General features: G+C 41.4%; 1 protein-coding gene across 1 annotated transcript in view; it reads right to left on the bottom strand.

Annotated features, from left to right (window-relative positions):
• MACROD2 (mono-ADP ribosylhydrolase 2) overlaps nt 1-20,383 on the bottom strand; it is a 1,460,592-nt gene that overhangs the window by 1,173,632 nt on the left and 266,577 nt on the right. The gene's annotated exons all lie outside the window — the stretch shown is intronic.

The following is a 20,383-nucleotide window of genomic DNA, read 5'->3' as shown; positions in this document are numbered from 1 at the left end:
TGGGTCTGTAAAAAAAAAAAAAAAGTAAAAAAAATTTAAAATGTACACAACGTTACTCAATAAAACAGAAACAAAAACTCAATGTGTGTAGTAATGGGCATTACCCTTGTATCAAAAGAACCACAAATCTCTCTAGACCGTTATGGCTGCCATGTTCACCCATGCATGCTGGGTAATAACGACATCACGGAAGTCATTAAAAACCTAAAACTGAATGTTTTTTTTTTTTTATACATAATCTCAAATAAAGAAGTACTTTTTTATAGATCAAACTATGTCCTCCTAGTATTTTTGGGCTTGTAGATAAACTTAAGACTATGAAAACCATTTTCCTAAAAAGTTCATCCACTCGGCATTGTTACATGAGGTCGGAGGTCATGAGGTCACATGTACATAAGCCACAAAATAACCAAGTGATATTGCCTGTAATAATATTTATTGAATAAAAAAAATATATTCGCCATTCTGTAACCCAATAACACCACGTCAAAAAGATATCATGTGGACCATTCTATGTTATTGCCAAGCAGTCGCCCCTAGTGCCCATTACTACATCATTACATATTGTGTTATAAATATGTACCATGTTATTTTGCCTTTTTCTGTTAATTTAATATTTAAAACAAGATCCATATTTGTTGCCATATACCCTCCCCTTCTGTTTTTTTATTCTTTCAGATAAATCCCAAAGTGCGTTTTATGCTCTTTGGTCAGTATTGTATGTGCCTTGATCCAATGCTATACATATTCTGCTTTTTTTTTTATGGTTTTTTTTTTTTTTTTGGACAGTGACAATTTTTCATACTTGCGAACTATGAAAAATATTGATCTTATCTCTGAATAAAAATGAAAAAGAAAGTAAAAAAAAAAAAAGGTAAAACTTGTGATTTGGTTTATTGAGAGCACGTACGTGATATGATCCATGGACGGCTAAAAAAAAAAGTTGACTACATTTGCAAACCATTATTAGGAAACCTAATCAGCAGCAATTATTTGCAGGCTTCTATTGCTTCTTTGTTCACTGAAGTCCTATCATTTTGTATCTGCAATTTTCACCATTGGGCTATCAAAAGTATTAAGTGTCATGCAACCTTAGAATTGCAAACATACCGGCAGAAGGCAAGCGAGGCACAAATACGTCCCGAAGGGTCAAGTAAGCACCCAACTGTCTAAACATCACTTATGAGCAAGCATCAGTACTTAGTTTGTCTGGATAAAGCAGATGAAGATTGACTGCCCTAAGAAATTGCCCTAATTTATGGTTCTTAAGAGAGACCATTCTGTTCTTCCTAGTAGAGCGGAGGGTGGGGGTTGTTGACATAACTTTAGTATGAATTTCCTGTTATGTTATGGATTACCACCATTGGCGATTGGCAACCTGCCATAGATTGAAGACCCAAACAGCAATGGCCTTTGATGAACCTAGGCTAGTAACATTTTATCAGATTTTACATATGTTTATATTTTACTTTTGCTTGAAATTAACCTATGAAGACTTTTATAGGAGGGTTTTTTTTGCAATTAAATATTGTTTTAGGCAACAGGACCGGAATCTAGACTTTATTGCGTGTTTTCACAAACTTGAGTATCATTGATTTATTTAAGCTCTTTTACATCTTAATAGTCAATAATCCAAACTGTGTTTTTCTGCTTACTAGTCTGGTCTCTTAGGGCTAGTTCACATGGAGTGCGGAAGGGGGGATTTTGGTCCTGATTTTGACGTGGGAAGCCGCGTCAGAATAGGGTCATAAGGCGCCTGCCACGACTGTCGCGGCTTCCCGCTCCGGAGTAGGCCCAAATGAATGGGCCTAGTCCGGAGGGTGCTGCGGCGAGGCGGATGCCGTGGCTGGATCAGCCGCAGAATCTGCCTGAAGAAAGGGCAGCTAGCGGTCTACATAGACCTCTATTGTGAGGGGGCAGATTCTGACGTGGATTCAGCACCAAAATACGCCCCCTCTTGCCCCGTGTGAACGAGCCCTTAACAGGGCTGACCAGGAAATAATAGGGGCGTTATCAATGCCAGTCTTTGTATCTCTTGCATTTGTGGAGAGGGAGCCTCATTTATGACAAGGCATACACCTCCTTATAGATCAGGCATCCCCTCTGCCGCATCGTATGTCTGCACTGAACCCTCATCAGCTCATAACTGGCCTAGATCTCGGGTATCGCGCCACCACTAGACTGGCATACATTTGACAGAGTGTGACCCCAGCCACAATACACCCCCTTTAAGGGAAATGGCAAGGGACTGCATGATAGAAAAAAAAAAATATCAAGAGAATGTAAAAAAAACCAACTTGGAAAAAAGTTTGGAATTTTTTTTGTCTTGTATGTCAGAAACAAGACAAATCACCCTCATCGTCATTGCTATGCTTTATTTTAATGTTGTCACTATTTTATGGTTAAAAGCTTTCCTGAGGATGGTCATATTGGACACACTATGTATAGACAGTACAACAGGGCTTGTGTTATATGGCAGGTGTAATTTTGATTTTCCACATTCTGCCCATCAAACACATAAAAGCGCAAGAATAAAAATTGTATAAAAAAAGGCACCAAAATGTTAAACAATGTTAATAATAAAAACTTAACTCTTCTAATGAAAGATTCCAGTTTGAACGTACAAACCTTTCCTTGTGCTGCGCTTTCAGAGCCCGTCTTCCAGGGAAACTACCCGATACCATCCTATTCTCTTTCGCTCATGGGATGTTAACCATGTAAAATACCTTTTAGCGACCATATCAATATACAGAACAGTCACCCATAAAGCCATTGTCAGCTGGAAAGAAGGTCTATGACAAATGACTGTTTCATTATCATAATAGCACAATGTCAAATTCTCTACAGCAACCAAACAAATATGTTATAGTACAGACGGTGCGGGAACCATGAATATAGTTATGTCATAGAAAAGAAATAAAACATTATCCGTTTTTAGAATCTGTTTTTGCATCTGCTCAGTGAATGTTTACAACATGGTGTACCCCTGGTGTATATGGACATATATTTTTAGGGTAAGATTATAACTCCAGTGACTAAAGTGAAGTGAGACATTCAAACGGAAGATAAATGTCTGCCAATATGGCTGATTCGGGCTGTTTCAATTGCCAACTTGAAAATTATATGCGATTGTTGGCCAAAAAATCTGTCAGGTTGGATTTTGTACTTAAGGGTCCATTCACATGGAGGAAAATGGTGAGGAATCTAGTGTGGAATTTCAGCACTGAAAAAAAAAAAAAAAAAAGTCTTCCATTGACTTCAATGGGTTCCTTTTTCTGCTAGCATTTAAGCTACATGGGGCTGTGAGTCCTGTGTAGCTTAAACGCATTGGAAAACCAGAACAATTAACAGTCACTGTGAATCCTACCCACACATTGCAGAAAAATATGTGCAGTGGAAATGCTAATGTTTAGAAAACCATTGCAGTTTTGCAGATTGCAGCATGTCAATTATACTTACGGAAATGCCGGCAGTTTCCATATAGGTATAATGGAAACCTACACAGACTTTCTGTGAAAAGCGCTGCAGGAAAGCCGCAATACATTGCCACCACGGTTTTTCCTGCAGTACTTTTTTTTTGTTGCGGCTACGTTGGGCCTTAGCCTCACAAAAGTACTGGTGTTTAGATTGGTATTTTGATGAGGGAATTGTTTGTGTATCCTGGTTGATCAACATCTTACATGTACGGCCAGCATTATTATTGCCTGATCCCAGAAGCAATTTTTCAGCTACTCCATGAAGTTTTCTCCTAGGCTCGAAAAAATTTCCAGGGTGGAAGTGAAACAATGCTTGTGTGAACACGAGTGAGCAAAGGTCTCATTTCACTTTTGTAGCTGGAGTGCTGCACCTTCAACCTTTTCTCGTGATTCATTCCCTTGCAGTCAGATTTCCTGATACTTTGCACCTGGACATTGGATTAATTTTATTTTTTTATTTGCCTTTTACTGTGCTGCTCTACTTTGCTTACTTTATTATACAGATTACACAACAGCAGCAAGTCACTTATAATATAATATTAGGTAAAACATATGCAAATCTATTCTCCAGGATGTAATTTGGCAATAAACCCCACATCATGACAGTAGGCTTATTAACTGAGTCATGCATGATGTTAAGGATGCTTCCCTCTAGAGGGCGGCGTGCAGAGTGCACTGTTCTCCTAATTCCATCCTGGAGAATAGATTTGCATATTTTTTACCCAGAATCCCTAGCGGAGCAGGAATGACTTGTAAGTCTCCGTACGCCTATGTAGGCACACACTCTCCCTAATGTGTATGATTATCACCTGACCACATTATAATATTATGCTGACCATTTTCACGTTATCTTCAAGATGGCATCTTTAGTGAAATACTATATACACGGGTAAAGGCGGGTTCAACCTGCATCCCGGTCTTCACTTTCAGGTTTCAGTCTTCAGTCTTCATTTGAATGGGTTTGCAAAGTGTCTGCCCGTGAGCGTCTTCTGGTCTCCGCGGTCAAACGTTGTGTTTTTTTTTTTTTAACCAGAGAAAGTCGGACATACAGGATTTTGCGTCCAGTTAAAAAAAGAACGGTTTCCCCGCGGAGACCAGAAGACGCTCACGGGTGCTCATGGCCGGACACTGACTGCCGGGTTTCCGTAAACTCACAAAGCGAAGACCGGGCACAGATATGAACCGACCCTAAAACAGCTATTTTCTGATTAAAGGGGTTCTCTAAGCATAGACATATTGCTTGGCTTTCTTAAGCGGTCATATAGGCACACCATTAATGGCAGCCAGCACAGAGACTAGGAAAAATCTGAGCGGTGGCAAAACAGAATATCATTTTCCTACCACCCTCACTATATACTATTGATCTATGGGGTGGTCTTACAAGTCTGTATCTCTTCCTAGTGATATGCCGTCAAGGTCTAGACTGTGAAGTCCATATGAAATATTTCTACCATTTGTTGTACATTATTACCATCATAATAGTAATAAGTAGTACCGTATGACATGGTGACATAATGTGCCCTTCGGTCACAGCAGCGCTTGTGTTATGTTCTGAGACAGTCTTATTAGGAGCCATTTGTCACTGAATGGACTTAGTATGACATAAGCCAAACTAGAACATCAGAAATATTAAAGTGCTCATCTCTTTTATTGCCAGACATTAGGAACTACAGAAAAACCAATAGGATTCCATTTTAATTTACTGTATTCCGAATATAAGGGCGATCGTGGCCTCACGGCTCAGTTTATGGTGTTCGCTACGAGCTAAGTACTTGCCCTGTGGTTGTTTTGTTCCTTTTATTTTTTCCTAAGAACTATTGAGTTCACTTTCTTTACTGCTTCTTCCATTAGTAAATGTTTAATGGCATTTTAGTCTACAATATAATAAACACTGACGGATCTGCACTTAAAGGAAATGTCCTGTGTACTAAATACAAATAATAATGAAGGAACGCCAAGTCATTTTCCTTCAGGTTATTAACGCGCGGATCACATTGAAAGCAATAGGTAAAAAAAAGCGCCTCCCATTGAGTTCAATGTGTAGCGCGCATAAGCTGGCACCCATTGAAGTCAATGAGATCTGTTTTAAAGCGCCTCACTCTGACACAGAATGAGCGGCGCGTTACTCCGTGGGAATGGAGCCTTAGTCTGACACACTGATCAGCTCTGCAAAAGTCACGCCAGAGCTCCACACAGGATCTCTACAGAGGGGACCCAGACAACAGTATAGTCAGAGCTATGGCTGATGAGAAGACGGACTTCTGTCACACAGTTATTAGGCTTATTGCATCTTCAAAGGCTGTTACTGTCACACATTACTGATCAGTGGGGGTCCGACCACAGGGACACCCATTGATCATGAGAATTAGGGTGTTTTTCATCGTTTGAATGGAGTGGAGGGTCACAAATCCATATAGCTACTTCAATCATTTCAATGGGAATCTATGGAAAGCGCCAACATTTCAGCTATTTCCAACAGTTTCCATTGAAATGAATAGAGGTGACATGCATTTTTGACCTCATACTTGGGCAAAACACTTCAGCTTTTGTTATGGGTGGGTGTCCCCCTGATCAGCAAGTTTCCCCACTGTCCTGTGGGCCAGAATACCCCTTGTAAAGCTTATACATATGGGCACAGAGCTGGTACAGCAGTGCGAGGATGCCATCTAGAGCGGTGCAGTCTCCGTGCACTGCTGTGCAACTTTTATCAGGTGCCATATACATAGAGATATACTGTCATAGAAACAATGCAAAAAAGCTTGCCATTGTATAAAATTGTACGTGTATAGAGATACACTAGAGATCCAATGCACCTCTCTGAAAGCCCAACAATAGCTCTGTACAAAGCAGATGTAACCGTAGTATAGTTGCAAAGAAATTATTTCAATGACATGATTCCTCAGTTCGATGCAGATGTATCAGAGTTATTTCCATGCAGTATTAAGAGCTGACGGCACAGATATAGACAATGCTGGAGTGACAGTCAGGAAGAGTCGCTCTAGGAATCAATAATCTCTGTGACAGCAGCATTTTGTCGACACATCAGAATCAGATGTGCGCAGTAAACACGCTGCGAATAATCTGCATCCTGTCCACGTGGACAAATACTTTGATAATATGTGATTTACTCAGTCACACACACATGAGCTGGAAGTTCCCGAAAACAGTGAAGAGGAAGTAACGCCTAACTATATAAAGGAGAAGTGAGCAGTGACTTTAGGAGAGGTTTAGAGAACAAGCTGGAAGGAATATGTGTATGAAGATCTGCAAGATAAAGTAACTTTACTATCTGTGACCATTCACAACCACTATACATACACTTTGGTTTAAAGGGGTTTTCTGAAGGTTAAATACGGATGAGATGACCTAAGATCCCAAGGATAGGTCACCAAGATTTACATCTCAGAAAAACCCTAGATCAGCCAAACCTGACGATTTCAACAGAACCAATGTTTTGTTTTTTTTCTGTAGGATGTACTAAGGATTTTAGAGTCCTGTTGAGTGTTTGGTATGTGGATGGAGCTCGATGGTAAAATGTGGGTACAGGTCTCTGTTGGTGATGAGAAGGCACTTCATGCTTACAACCCCTAAGTTTGGGGGGTTGTATGCAGGAGAGGCAATTCCAGGAATATTTTGTTTAGGCTGACGTCTTTGGGATACTTGCTGACGTCGACCCATATTTCACAAAGAATTTCATTTGGGGATCATATGAGACCACTCATACCACTCTGCTCCTCTTCCTCTTTCCTTAGTAATTGTGTAGCAGATGTGGATCTCTTTATCTATGACCAGAGGATAGTATCCCTACTGTAGGAATGTTTTACTCTGCAATAGACGTTTCCTGTCTGAACAGATCCAAATGTGTTGCCTATATTGGCTGTAGATAATGGATTTCCCTGTGTGTCTTGGATTATAGCCGTTTCATTTTAGATATGCTGGTTGGTCTGTTTTTGATGTATGCGGCTGTGTCTGTCATATCTACTTGAGATTTTGAGTAGCTGGGAGAGTCTGGTAATGGGACACAAGTTTTTGAGGGGAAAAAAAAAGCTGTTCATATTTAAGAGTTCTCCACATTATTAGCACGCCTTCAATATATCTAAAAGTATGATAGAGATTCACTTGCACTGGTTGATAAAAACGCTTTTGCCAGTTTAGCCATTAACAGGTTAACATCTTGCGGTGACATATGGCTTCCCTTATATTGCAGATACATGTTCATGCCAAATGAAACGTAATTAAGAGAGAGTACAACCCTTAGGAGTTGTAGGGTTGGCTCTCTTGTTGGATTGTTCTTCTGTAGGAAGTCTTGGCATGTGATTATACCGTCCTTATGGGGAGAGTACAGAGACTGTCATTAGTTGCCCAAATTGTGCCCTCTTACAGTGGATCTACAGCTGAGGGTTTGCACAAGTTGGGTTATGCCTCGCCAAGGGTTTCAGAATATTCTCCACCCAATCAATATTTTCGGTTAAAGGGGTTAAAGATTTTTTATTATTAATTTATATATAGCCTACGCTTAGGATAGGCCCTGAATATCTGATTGGTGCAGGCAAATAGCTGGCTCCTGCACAGACCAGCAGTTCAGAGGTGCATCCGGTCCCTGCACTATACAGTGCACAGAGATGGAAGCAGTTAGGGCAACATGGTGGCTCAGTGGTTTGCACTGCAGTCTTGCAGCGCTGGATTCCTGGGCTCGAATCTCACCAGGAACAACATCTGCAAGGAGTATACCTATATAGTGGACAGGTATCGATACTGCTGCTCGACTTCTATTGATGTCAAAGAAACCAGAGCTGGAATACTGGTATTGCAATTAATGATATGTTCTTCTGAGTATTGCTTGATACTTTTTGGGTGTCTTTGGGTGTTGCGTCTCAAACGTGTTGTGATTTAATTTAAGTTTAATAAAGCTAGATAATCTTGTTGTAAAGTCTTGGAAGTCTTTCTGTTCTCCTATACATGCACAATACCCCAGGCCTTGGTCTAGGATTCATCTCTTGAGCCTGGTTAGCTGGATTCCTGCTTTGTTTGTAGTATTTTGTCTCAGAGTTTTCTATACGCCTCGTTGATGTAATCAGACGTACCACAATTCATCTTTTATCAGCTGGTTTATCTTTGTCAGATTTCAGTAATTTGACGGCTTTCCTTTCCTCCATGCTGAGATTGTGTGTTCTAGAAGAACAAATCTTTCTTACACAATTGTTAGACTGTATATAATGTTTCCTGTAGTATGCCGACACATGCTTAAAAAAATAAATACAAGAAAAAAAGATCAGATCTTTTGACATATTGTGTGCTGCCATATTCCAAGCAGCGGGGCCTGCATTATATATTTGCCAGCTTTATTTCGCTTTTTGCACGATTTCTGGCTCAAACGATCTTCTTACTATTCACCCTTAGCTTAAACATATGTGAATCAAAATGTCTAACAGCAGCAACGATTCTTTTTATTACCAGAAACTTTCTTTTTTTTATAACTTTGTGCTTTGTTGTTCACATTCTTTGCTTCTTTTTGGCTCCACTTTTATGCATATATTTCCCATAGAAAATACTTCTCTTGTGACTCATTTCACCTCTATTGAACATGCACAAGGACCAACTTCCAAGCAAGTTACATCATTAGTATGTATTATCTCGCTTTGCACCATGCCAACTGGAAAAGGATGGTGGAGAGGAGAGAGATGTGCAGAGGCAAAGCTCTGACACTCCTGCAATACGAAACTCGCGCTTTATCTTGGATTTCATGGTACATAAAAAGCAAACTTTGGCATTCACTGACGTAATGCCCGGTTCACACTTGCGCTTGTATTCCGTCCGCAAGGAGTCCGCATGGAGACCCCCCGGACGGAATGCAATCGCAATTGCAAGTGATGTGCTTGCAAAGCACATGGAGCCCATAGACTATAATGGGCTCCGTGTGCTTGCCGCGCACTGCCCGCATGAATGAATTGTGCGGGCACAGCGCTTGCATTAGCGTTGGTATTCCATCTGGGGGGGTCTCTATGCGGACTCCTTGCGGACGGAATACAAGCGCTAGTGTGAACCAACCCTAAGACCTTTACAATCCACATCTCTCTGTTTACTGGGATGTCACAACTTCTAATTCACAGGCAAAAAAACTCAACGTTAATCTAAAAAAAGGAGATGTCAATACTTTCCAGGAGCTAAAGCTATATTCACACAACAGTGAATAATGGACATGTGAGGTCAGTTTTGTTTTTTGTTTTTTTAACAGACATTACATGGTGGTGTATATACCTATTAGACGTACATTAGCATTGACCAAACCATACAAATGACTGATCACTTAACATATATTGGGGGTCTGGACTCTCCCCAGACTGCAATGTGTCTGACACTTTGTTCCTACAGAACACAAGCTGCCACAAAGGTGTACAGAACAGTATAAGAAAATATGCTCCTGAATTATTACTTCATGAAGGAAATAATCATTTCCAAAAAAGACATGTCAGGAAAGGTAACAGGTCCTCCTCATAGCACCGGATAGCATTTAGCTCCTGCCTGCTGGTTTCACAACTGACTATTCCGCCAGACAATGAGACGGGGCAGACAGTTCAGTAGAGGTCATGTGTGGTTTATCTTTTCCGCATATTTAGCAACTCAGTCACATTACTGAAACCACATACAATGAGATATCAAGTGGATTACCTGTCATTAGAAAGGATACTGACAAGTAGGTTTATGGTCTTTGAACTGAGGATCACTTTTAGTGAACTTGAAACAACTTAGAGAATCTCTGTATATAATAATATAATCGCTTCTATGGGAATATATTCCCTCATCCAACAGTATAGGTTCTCTTACAGCCTACACCATGAAGCAGAAATTAAAGGGATCTTCAGTTAGTTGACAGGTCATCATCTGTTTACTTGTCATTAAAGGAGATGTCCTGGCTTGTAAACTGATGGCCTGCTATGTACCATGTGGTGCCTGGGGGTCAAACTTCAAGGCTTCGGACAGAGCCAACTGCGCATGCCCACAGACCACAAGAAAATGGCCACTTACTGTGTAAGCGACCATTTTTCTTGTGGCCACGGGCATGCGCAGTCGGCTCTTCCTGAGGCCTAGAAGTTTGACCCCCAGCGCCAGAAGAAGACGTGTGACGAGGCTGTTCCTGAAGAAGATGGAGGCGGCATTAGAGAGTTTTCTCTCAGCATTGGGGACGCCCCCAGTGCTGTGTGAGTGCTGGAGCCCAGCCTCAGTGCTGCGAGATAACGCATTTGCATACCGACGGAAACTGAGATTTCTACCGAACGGCGGCTCGGAGAAGACATCTATAGGTAGGAGAAGAATAGCCTTTCTTAAGGCTATTCCTACGTGTTAGTCACAAAAAATTGCATTTCAATAATAGGATCCCTTTAACCTCCAGTGACACACGTATGTCATTAGTGAGACGTACTGTACTTTCTGCACAATGCTGTATATAGAAGTTGTCCGTGATCACATGGGCACAACAGATTTTCCCATTTAGGAGCAGTGATATGGTTGTGATTGTTCCAGTTTCTGACTGTCAAAGATTGGGGCCATAAAGCAAGATGGTCATTACATGTACGTGATTTTGCTTTAAGGCGTTAAAAGGAGTTTGTCACCAGAATCCAGCCCTGCATATAGATGGGTTAGGATCACCCAAATTAAATGGCATTTACCCTTTGTGAATCAGTACGTCCGTTTCTGAGAGATTAGCGTTTTTATTAATATGCGACCCCCATTTATGTGATTGTTCGGGGTGCCAGTGTTTGGACACTGATCAATTCCTCCTACTTAGGGATAAATATACTCTGTGGTTAAAAACCCATTAACATAAAAAAATGGATCGGTTCTCGGGGTTACGCTTCTTTCCATACATGGGGTGATCACCTTCTTCAAGGTTTGACAAAACAATGACTATCACGGGGAGATCAGATGGATCAGCTTTTCTTAAACTTTTAGCGACTTGCACCTTCATTAGTTGGTAAAAACGTCACGTTTCAGCCCAAATTCCAGCAACTGATCCTTTGACACAACTGCTTTATCTCCAAAGTGTGTTTTCTAATCAGAATATTTGATGACAGCGCGGAGCATGAAGGAAATTCTAATCGCTAATATCAACATTTAAACACATCCTACCAGGAATAGACGTGAGCCAGACACAGAGCTAGCAGTTTGTTCTGTAATCTTCTTACAGGAAGAAGCAAAGAAATGCAAAGTGGCTGTGATTGATAAGTGTTTTCAAGAAATGAAATGTGTTTTCAGCACCAGAGTAAGTTAATGAAAATGACCTGTACGGGATGGATTAGCAATATGAAATCAGAAAGAAAAATGGAAAAAAATAAATATATAAAAGCTCCTGCCACAATCGCTCGCAGTCAGCGCCTTCTTATTCTCAGAAACAAGCCAAGGTTATGGAAAGGTGAGCAGCACAACATCCTCCAGGAAGGCAGAGGTGGAACGTATCCTTACCAGGTGCTCTTTGATAAACCTGCTTTATGACAAATGGCACACATTTAAAGGGAATTTCCACTTTAAGCGACTTCAGACAATGTGTTATTAAAGAGACATTTCTAGTATTCCCTTTAGCTATGGAACGGTCTTCATTGTGACTGCAGGACAGATCCAGCCACAGAATATAGGGGGGAGATTTAGGATAAGGGCCTCAAAAAATGGAGAAGTCTAAGTCGGTTTGGCTTACTGACTCCACTTCCCTGCTGCTGACAACCTATTCGCAGGATAATGTGATGGAAAGGGTATTTGCAACACCTTTTATTATCACAACGCGTTTCGGCACGAAACATGTTGTGATAATAAAAGGTGTTCCAAATATCCTGGGAGAGCGCTGTATTTCTTGCCGATTCCTTCAAGGAAGCTGGTCTTTTCCATCACGTGTTCTTGATGTCCCGGTGGCATTTTCTAGCAGCTGTCCAGAAGCCTCACTGTTGTAGTGTGCAGTATATGCCAAAAGGGTTGTTGTGTCTCACAACCTCATCAGGTGAGAAGCCATGTGTCTTTTACTTTCTGCCCCTTACCAGGGGTAATACACGAGGATCCGCTCGGTGCCGTTTTCTGCTCTTGTTTATTCGTAGGATAAGTCATCAATAAACGTTGAGTGACAGTGACTTCTGGCGCCCAGTTATACAGTGTAGCATCTCTCTCCCATCCACTGTAATATGACTGAGGTGTAGTAACCATGCACAGCCACTACACAGTGTATGGCACTGCGCTCCAGCCTGTATGCTGTGTAACTGGTGTGAGAAGGTAACAGGCAGAGTGCTGGATTCCTTGTATATCAGCCCCAGATTTCTGACATATGTGTGGTCCAGGGCAGGCCTGTAGTAGGCCTCAGCCCAGGTGTAGATCCTGGGCTCATTACTGACCCATAAAAAGCTGCAGAGCCTGCAGTTCATGGCAGTTCCATGAGGTGAAAGAAGGTGTGTGGTTCTGTCCTGTAACCCCGAGTCCGGTGAGACTATATTGCGCCTGTTTTGTTTGTGTGGCTGGAAGTAAGCCACAGGTATAGTTATGTAATCCATTCTCTTTAGCTAGTGGCTCAGACGAGCAGGGATTTATTTTGTCTTAAGTTAAGGCTGTATTTTTGTTTTATTTATTTTGTGCCTGAAGTTCAAGTTTATTTTTTTTCCTGGTTTTTTTTTTCTAAATAAACCAGTTTGCTGCACATTTTGTGCCCCTGTCTTTAGTGTTTGGGTCCGCACCACTGCTTCTACCGAGCTAACTACCCCACACTGGTGATAGATGCGTGTGCCAATCTGCTGTTGATGAAAAAGTAAGAGAGAACATAGACCTCAAATATGATCACGCTCATAAATCCGTAGGCGTCTTAAAAAGTTACAGAAACAATGGAAATGGAGAAATGTTAACTAAAATGAACTTTTATTAATAAATGGAAAAAAAAAATCTAAAAAAACCCTAAACGTAAAATTACACTAAACACCAAACTGAAGAAAAATCAACATTCCTGGCAATGTTTTTACTGAATGTCATCCAAATTTATGTTCTATGTATAACTTTCTGCACATGCAAATAATTACTATCGAAAATACAAGTCTTTGTAGCATGGCTAAGCCCTCTGCCTTTCACTGCATTCTCCTCTAACCCCATAATCACGGTGCACGTAAGACGGATTAAGCCGCACACAACACCCCACTGACAGTGCGCTGCTAGCAAATTAGAAAATAAGGTCTGTCAGGACAGCTGCACAGATGTCATGAAGAGGATCATTTACAAGAGACTTTATTATATCCCAGTGACAAATAATTTGCCAGAGCAGGGTCAATGGCCTACATCTGAATACGGCTCAGCAGCGAATGAACTGAAGGGGGTCATGAAGGCACAAGTGACCCACCATCCTCCGAGGCGAGGAGCGCAGCTTAGGTTTTCACAGCTGTAACCGGTTCAAATGGCCAGGATGAACTTTCAAGACAGGAAACGAAAGTTCATTTTCTCTATACGCTGAATAGACCCCGAAGACTGGCTTGACGGTTCCTTGAGCTATCTCATGCAGCACATCGGTAGTAAAATAAACACAAATCCTTTATAGAATAGATTTGGTTCTAATTATTTTTCTATTGGCAAAGATAAAGAAGACCCTGTCTCCACACTTGACAAGTCTGTTTGGGACTAAGGCCCCACGTAGTGAATCATAGGTTGTTTTTTTTTTTTTTTTTTTTATAATAGTATAAGCTATTTTTTTCTGCATTTTTCCCCCCTCAATGCCAAGATGAGATTAATGCAATCACTTTGCTGGTACTGTAAACCACTGCTATTTTTATTTTTTTCCATTGTATTTTCACAACAGCTAAAAACACAGTGTGCCTAGGTTGGTTTCACATGATCAAGTTTCAGCCATGAAACGGTTAGGCTAAGTTCACACTGAGTTTTTGGTCAGGATTTTGAGGCCGTATCCGCCTCAAAACCCTGACCAAAAAGACGGCTCTCATTGAAATCATGGCTACCCGGCAGTGCACCGGCTTTTAGTCGTGGCTACCCGGCTTTTGGTCCGGAACCTGAGGCAGCCTCCGCCTCAGGTTCCAGACCAAAAAACTCTGTGTGAACTTACCCTTAGACCCCATGCACATGACTGTGGGATAGGTCAATGTGCAATCTGGGTTTTTTCTGGATAGCAGACTGAACCATTATTTCTATTGGCCCACACATATGATCGTCAGTCGGGGCCGCAAGACTCAGGACTTTGAATTAATGGGGCCACAGAAGCATGGCCGAGGCACGGGTCACAGTCGGCAGCTAGCACACGGTTGTGTGCAATTAGCCTTATTGCTTGAACAATCTATACCGACCTGAAGACTATGTGGTGTGACATATGCCTATCACATAGTTATCTATAATGCTAGGAGTCTTCTCCTTTTCTGCAACATATCGTCCAGTAGTGAATACAGTACTGGACCATATGTGAAAGGGCCTCCATAGATAACTATAATGTTACGGTAAGTTCACACGGCTATTTTTGGTCCGGAACCTGAGGCGGAGGCACCTCCTGAGCGGCTTCCATTGATTTCAATGGGAGCCGTCTTTTTGGTCAGGATTTTGAGGCGGACATGGCCTCAAAATCCTGACCAAAAAACTCTCTGTGAACTTACCCTTAGGTATTCTGTCTCCCTGCACACGGCGATAAATGGCTCACACAGAGTTATGAAAAAAGTCCAACCACCAAGTACAGCGAGGCTGTATATATCATGTGAATATGCTGTAAAGTGACCACCCCTCGCCTATTAATTTTGCCCAGCTGTTTGACAATATAAGAAAGGTATTAGCCATCTAAATCGGAGAGCGATGACAATATCTGTAAGGTGCTGTGGAATAGGTTAGTGTCAGATAAGAAAGCAAATTAATAAATAAAGCCTTCATTTTCTTGCCAATGTTCTTATAATAAAGGTGAGGATTTTGGAATGGTGTTCACATGGCAACTGCTGCAGCTTATTCACAAGGTGCACAGGCTAGTAGGTACATTGAGGTATGCTCACATCCAGATGTCATATGGTTTAGTAGTAATGTTCTATAATGTCTATGACTCACGGTCATACTGCAGGTTAGACACTTCAGTTTGTCTAAGCTTTAAGTAGTTCACCCAACAACTAGCTGTATGCATGGCCCTCCTGCTCTCAGCTCTACAAATAGCTCATCTTCGCCTGAAAAACACAGAACTTGGTAAGTAGCGGTGGCAATTTTTTAAATTTTCTTTTTGTTATTTTATAAACTTTCCGAGAAACTGAAAACCAATTTGATCAACTACCTTCCTCAGTTCCGCATACATTTAATGGGGCAGAAGTGGGCATGCTCGACCACTGCTCCAGTAAATATCCTCCTTACCGTGGTCATACAGTGAATTAAGACTATTAAACTATACTGTGAATGGTTAACAGTATGTCAATGTTTTACTTTTACAGAGGCTAGCCTAGACTGTATTTTATCAGCCCCTTTACAGAAAGGACATGTTCTCATTGGCTCTCCATTTTATTTATGCCCTGGTCAGGGACGCTCCTGTAGGACATCCACATTTAAAACCTGGATCATATATATCCGTTAAAATTTTAATCCAAAACTCGACAATGTGTTTGACGTAAACTCAGCTGCCATGTGCCACCTTTATTTATTTTTTAAAGGGAGTCTTTCAGCAGAACCCAGCATATTATCCCAACCAACCCTGCAAATAGGTTATGGTCACCTGAATCAAACTGTGCTTTCCTCTTGTGAATTGATTCCTCCTGAGTAGGGTTGAGCCGATCTTGAGATTTCAGGATCGTTTTTAAAATCCGATTTCCGATCGTTTTCCATTCAAACCCGATTCCAATGCAAGTCAATGGGATTTTTTTAATAATCGAAGATCGGATTTTAAAAATGATCTTATTCACTATACAGCATGGAGTGTAATAATTGAATGCTTTAATTGTTAGATTCCACGCTATGTAGTGATTAAAAAAAATCCTCTGGTTACTTAGTCCCCCCTGGTGTCCACTTACCTGCACAGAACACTGGTCTGGTCCCCGCTCCTCTTCTTGCTTCGCTGCCCCCGCCTCCCAGGTTAGTGTTACAGACCTAGGAAGAAGGCGGAGCTTGTGGCTTAAGAGAGTGTGGGCGGGGAGACATGAGTGCATCACTCACATCTCACCTCCCAGTGCCCGCACACACTCTCCTAAGCCACAAGCCCTGCCTTCTTCCTAGGTCTGTAACAATAACCTGGGAGGCGGGGGCAGCAAGACGAGAAGAGGAGCGAGAACAGCGGGGACCAGACCAGCGATCTGTGCAGGTAATTTTTAGGTACTAAAATGTTAGCTAGTCTCCCATTAGAATGAATGGATGCAGCCAGCGCGCAGGGGGTTAAGCGGCCGGATGCCGGCACAGGCTGTGTGGCAGCTGCATCCATTCATTCCTATGGGACCTAGCTAATATTGTTAGCTTTTCCCACAATCCTTGGCCAGTAGCAAAGCATTGTGGAAAATAACCTCCGACCTCCATCCCGCCTAAAAAGATTGGGATCGGAATTCCGATCCCGATCGTGAAATTTACTCGATTGCAGATCGGAATCCGATCCCGATCGCTCAACCCTACTACTGAGTCAAGATATCACATTTTTGTTAATATTCAAATTAACTCTTTCGAGCAAGAAGAGCTCTGCTGCTTAGCTCTTTGGAGCAATGAGGGTATTCCTGTTGCTCCAATGAGTTCATTTTCATGTTGACAAAAACAGTTATTTACCAGCAAAGGAAGTGGCAATTCATAAAATATAGGGGATCCTAACTTATCTGCGTAATTGAGTAAATATGCTGAGTTCTGTTGACGACACAGTATATAGAAGATTCTGGAGACCAAAAGGATAACTATCACATTTACATTTGTCCTATACAAAAATGTTATATTCAAAAAATTTAAAGATCAAAAAAAAAAAAAAGAAGTAAAGGTAAAGCTACCCTGGAGGTCAGGTGCCATATCCACCAATATATATTCACATATCTACAATGAATATGAGCCTCTCTAAAAAGAGAAGGAGGAATTCTGTTTATAATGTCAAATTAAATGAATGCAGTACTGCTGCTCGGGAAAGGCAATTTGCCTTGGGGTAGGGGTGGGGAAGGCACAGGGCTGAACGCTCACCCCCCGAGCTGGTTATGTGGCCACCTTTACATGATTAGCCTGTTTGGAATGTAGAATCAGAAAGCAAACCCCTGAAATGTAAAACATATGGGATTATTTTGTGAGGTTATACAACATGTCAAGACAGACCAATGTTCTTCTTGCACATTTCCAGCAGAATAATAAACATACTTGGAGATATCTGTAGCAAAAGTGTCTCTTATTTCCAAACTTCAGAACTTCAGAATATCTGGTATGAAATAATTGTAAAAAGTCAGTCAGAATGTTCTTTTGTTTCGTTCCAATTTCTGACGTGGAAAGAATAGTTTATATTCATGTATATCAGATCTATGGCAGAATCACTGCCCTAAGCACAATTGGGGGGAGGGGGATATATTTAGAGAAGGATGCAATAGAAGTGATGCAATGAAAAACATTTAGCAAGTTTTTTAACACATGAAAAAGTTCTTTTGAGCCATATTGGTTAAGTAATGACAAAACAATGCACACATTGCAGGAGGTTTACCTGTAGTCAAAGCAATGGTCAAAGTAAATGTCTCAAAGGACTGCACACATCACATATTCAAGATCCATGTAGGGGAACAATTTTAAAAGGAAAATGTGTCATCAAAAATTGACTTTTTTAAACAAGTTTTAGGTTATATATTTTCAGAGAATTTTCATTTAGGCTTTTAAAATGTTTCCATGAGATTATCTATAGTAAAAAATAATTCCCAAAAACTCCTGCAGTTCTGACACAGTCCTGCAATGCATAATGACGCTGGCCTGGGTCCCGTGGCCTCTGGGACATCATCAAACAGGCCTAAAGCCTGCCAGAGCGAAGGAGATGTAAGTAACAGTGGTTTTTTATGTTCCTTCACCTACCCTGAGCCTCCGATCATAATACTCCGGGGTCTGAAAAGAAGGGGAAATGCAGGCGGCTGTGAGCAGGACCAGTAAGGCCTCGTTCACATCTGCGTTGGTAATCCGTTCGGGGGAGTCCGCATGAGGACCCCCCTCCCGAACGGAATACCAAACACACTGGCAAGCGGTGTGTAGTGAAAGCACACAGACCCCACAAGGGTTCATATGCTCTACGGATAGTGTGCGCATGGAACATGCGGACATTAAAGTAGATCCTGATCTACTTTCATGTCTGCATGATTCGTGTGGGCAGCGCGCGGAAAGCACCCGGACCCCATTACAGTCTATGGGGTCCGTGTGCTTTCACTGCACAATGCTTGCCAGTGCGTTCGGAGGTCTGTTCAGGGGTCCCCATGTGGACTCCCCGAACGGATTACCAAACGCAGATGTGAACTAAGGGTCTAAGTAAATAGAACCCGTTACCTGCTGAGGTTACTCCAGCAGGTAACAGCCTATTAAAAAAACAAAAAACAAACCACAAACCCCAGGAGCCTGTTGGGCCCCCTTATGTCCCGGGCCCTGTGGCAGCGGCTAACGATGCTACCCCAGTAATTATGCCACTGCAGATTATCTATTCCCCGCCCTAGACAATGAGTCCTGTTCAGGTCCCAGAGCATGCCTAGAAAACTCTCCCATACAAGTGAACAGGGTTCTGCTCCAGACCACCAAGTCTATGACTCATGGCCCTAAAATAAGTAAGAAGTCATAGAATGTTTTATTGCTTAGAGACAAAATTTTGAATTCTAAGTTTTTTATTAGATTGTGTTTATAATTTTCCAATTTAATAGCCATATCACCAAAAACCTGGAAAATATATGTTTAACATTAAAAAAATGATTTACAAAAAATAGATTATTTCCTTGTGACATATTTCCTTTAAGTGATGTAAAAAAATTGCATAGATGTAAAGTTACAGAAAAAATCTGTTAAATCTTAAAAAACATGATGTGAACGTTCACTAAATATTTTTACTTATTTTTCTGAAAGTAGTTTCTGTACATGTACAGTAGCATAGATAAAGCCAATACATGATACATAAACATGACAACTTTCGTAGATAGGAAAGATACCATCATGTCCCCACATAGAGGAGAAAACAGAGTATTCCATAACCCAGCACATACAGGAGTATTATTATCTGGGGGAAACTCAGCTGCAGGATATGAAGTTGTCTAGGACCACAGAGAACCATATGGGACTTGTGCTGCCACTTTAGAGTTAAATGTCACACGCTGGTACATGTGGTGAAACGTGTTTTTGAAAATGTCATTTATGTGCCAGACATATTACATAAAAGACCTGTCATGCTGGAATATTTATGAAGCATATTTATTAAATAGCTTAGTACACAAGGGCGCCTATAACCTAAGGGTTGTGCGCCACCAGCCAAAAAAACATGTTGAAAAACATCCTTACTACAATTTATCACAGTTTCCCAATTCAGTTATGCATACAAGTGTTAACAGTGTTGTCAGGGAAGGAATATGGGGAAAGGAAGGGCTAGTTCACACGGGGCAAAAGGGGGCAGATTTTGGCGCAGAATCCACCTCAAAATCCACCCCTCACAATAGAGGTCTATGTAGACCTCTAGCGATCTTTTTTCCGCTAGCGGTTTGTTCCTGCTCACAGAAAAAAGAAACTAGATGCCCTTTCTTGAGACGGACGCCGCGGCGGAAATCACTGTGTCACGGCCGCGTCAAGATAATCCCTCTGGACTAGGCCTACTCCGGAGCGGGAAGCCGCAACAGTCACAAGAGGTGCATTTTGTTCCTGATGTTTACGCGCTTCCCACATCAAAATCAGGACCAAAATTCGCAGTCACTAGCCCCGTGTGAACTAGCCCTAAGAGGAATATTTTTTCGTAAAACCAGAATGGGTGACTA

Source organism: Leptodactylus fuscus, chromosome 3 (genome assembly GCF_031893055.1).
Source record: "Leptodactylus fuscus isolate aLepFus1 chromosome 3, aLepFus1.hap2, whole genome shotgun sequence".
In the NCBI taxonomy this organism is placed as follows: Eukaryota; Metazoa; Chordata; class Amphibia; order Anura; family Leptodactylidae; genus Leptodactylus; species Leptodactylus fuscus.
The sequence above is the reverse complement of the archived record's forward strand: the minus strand, read 5'-3'. Positions and strand labels throughout refer to the sequence as shown.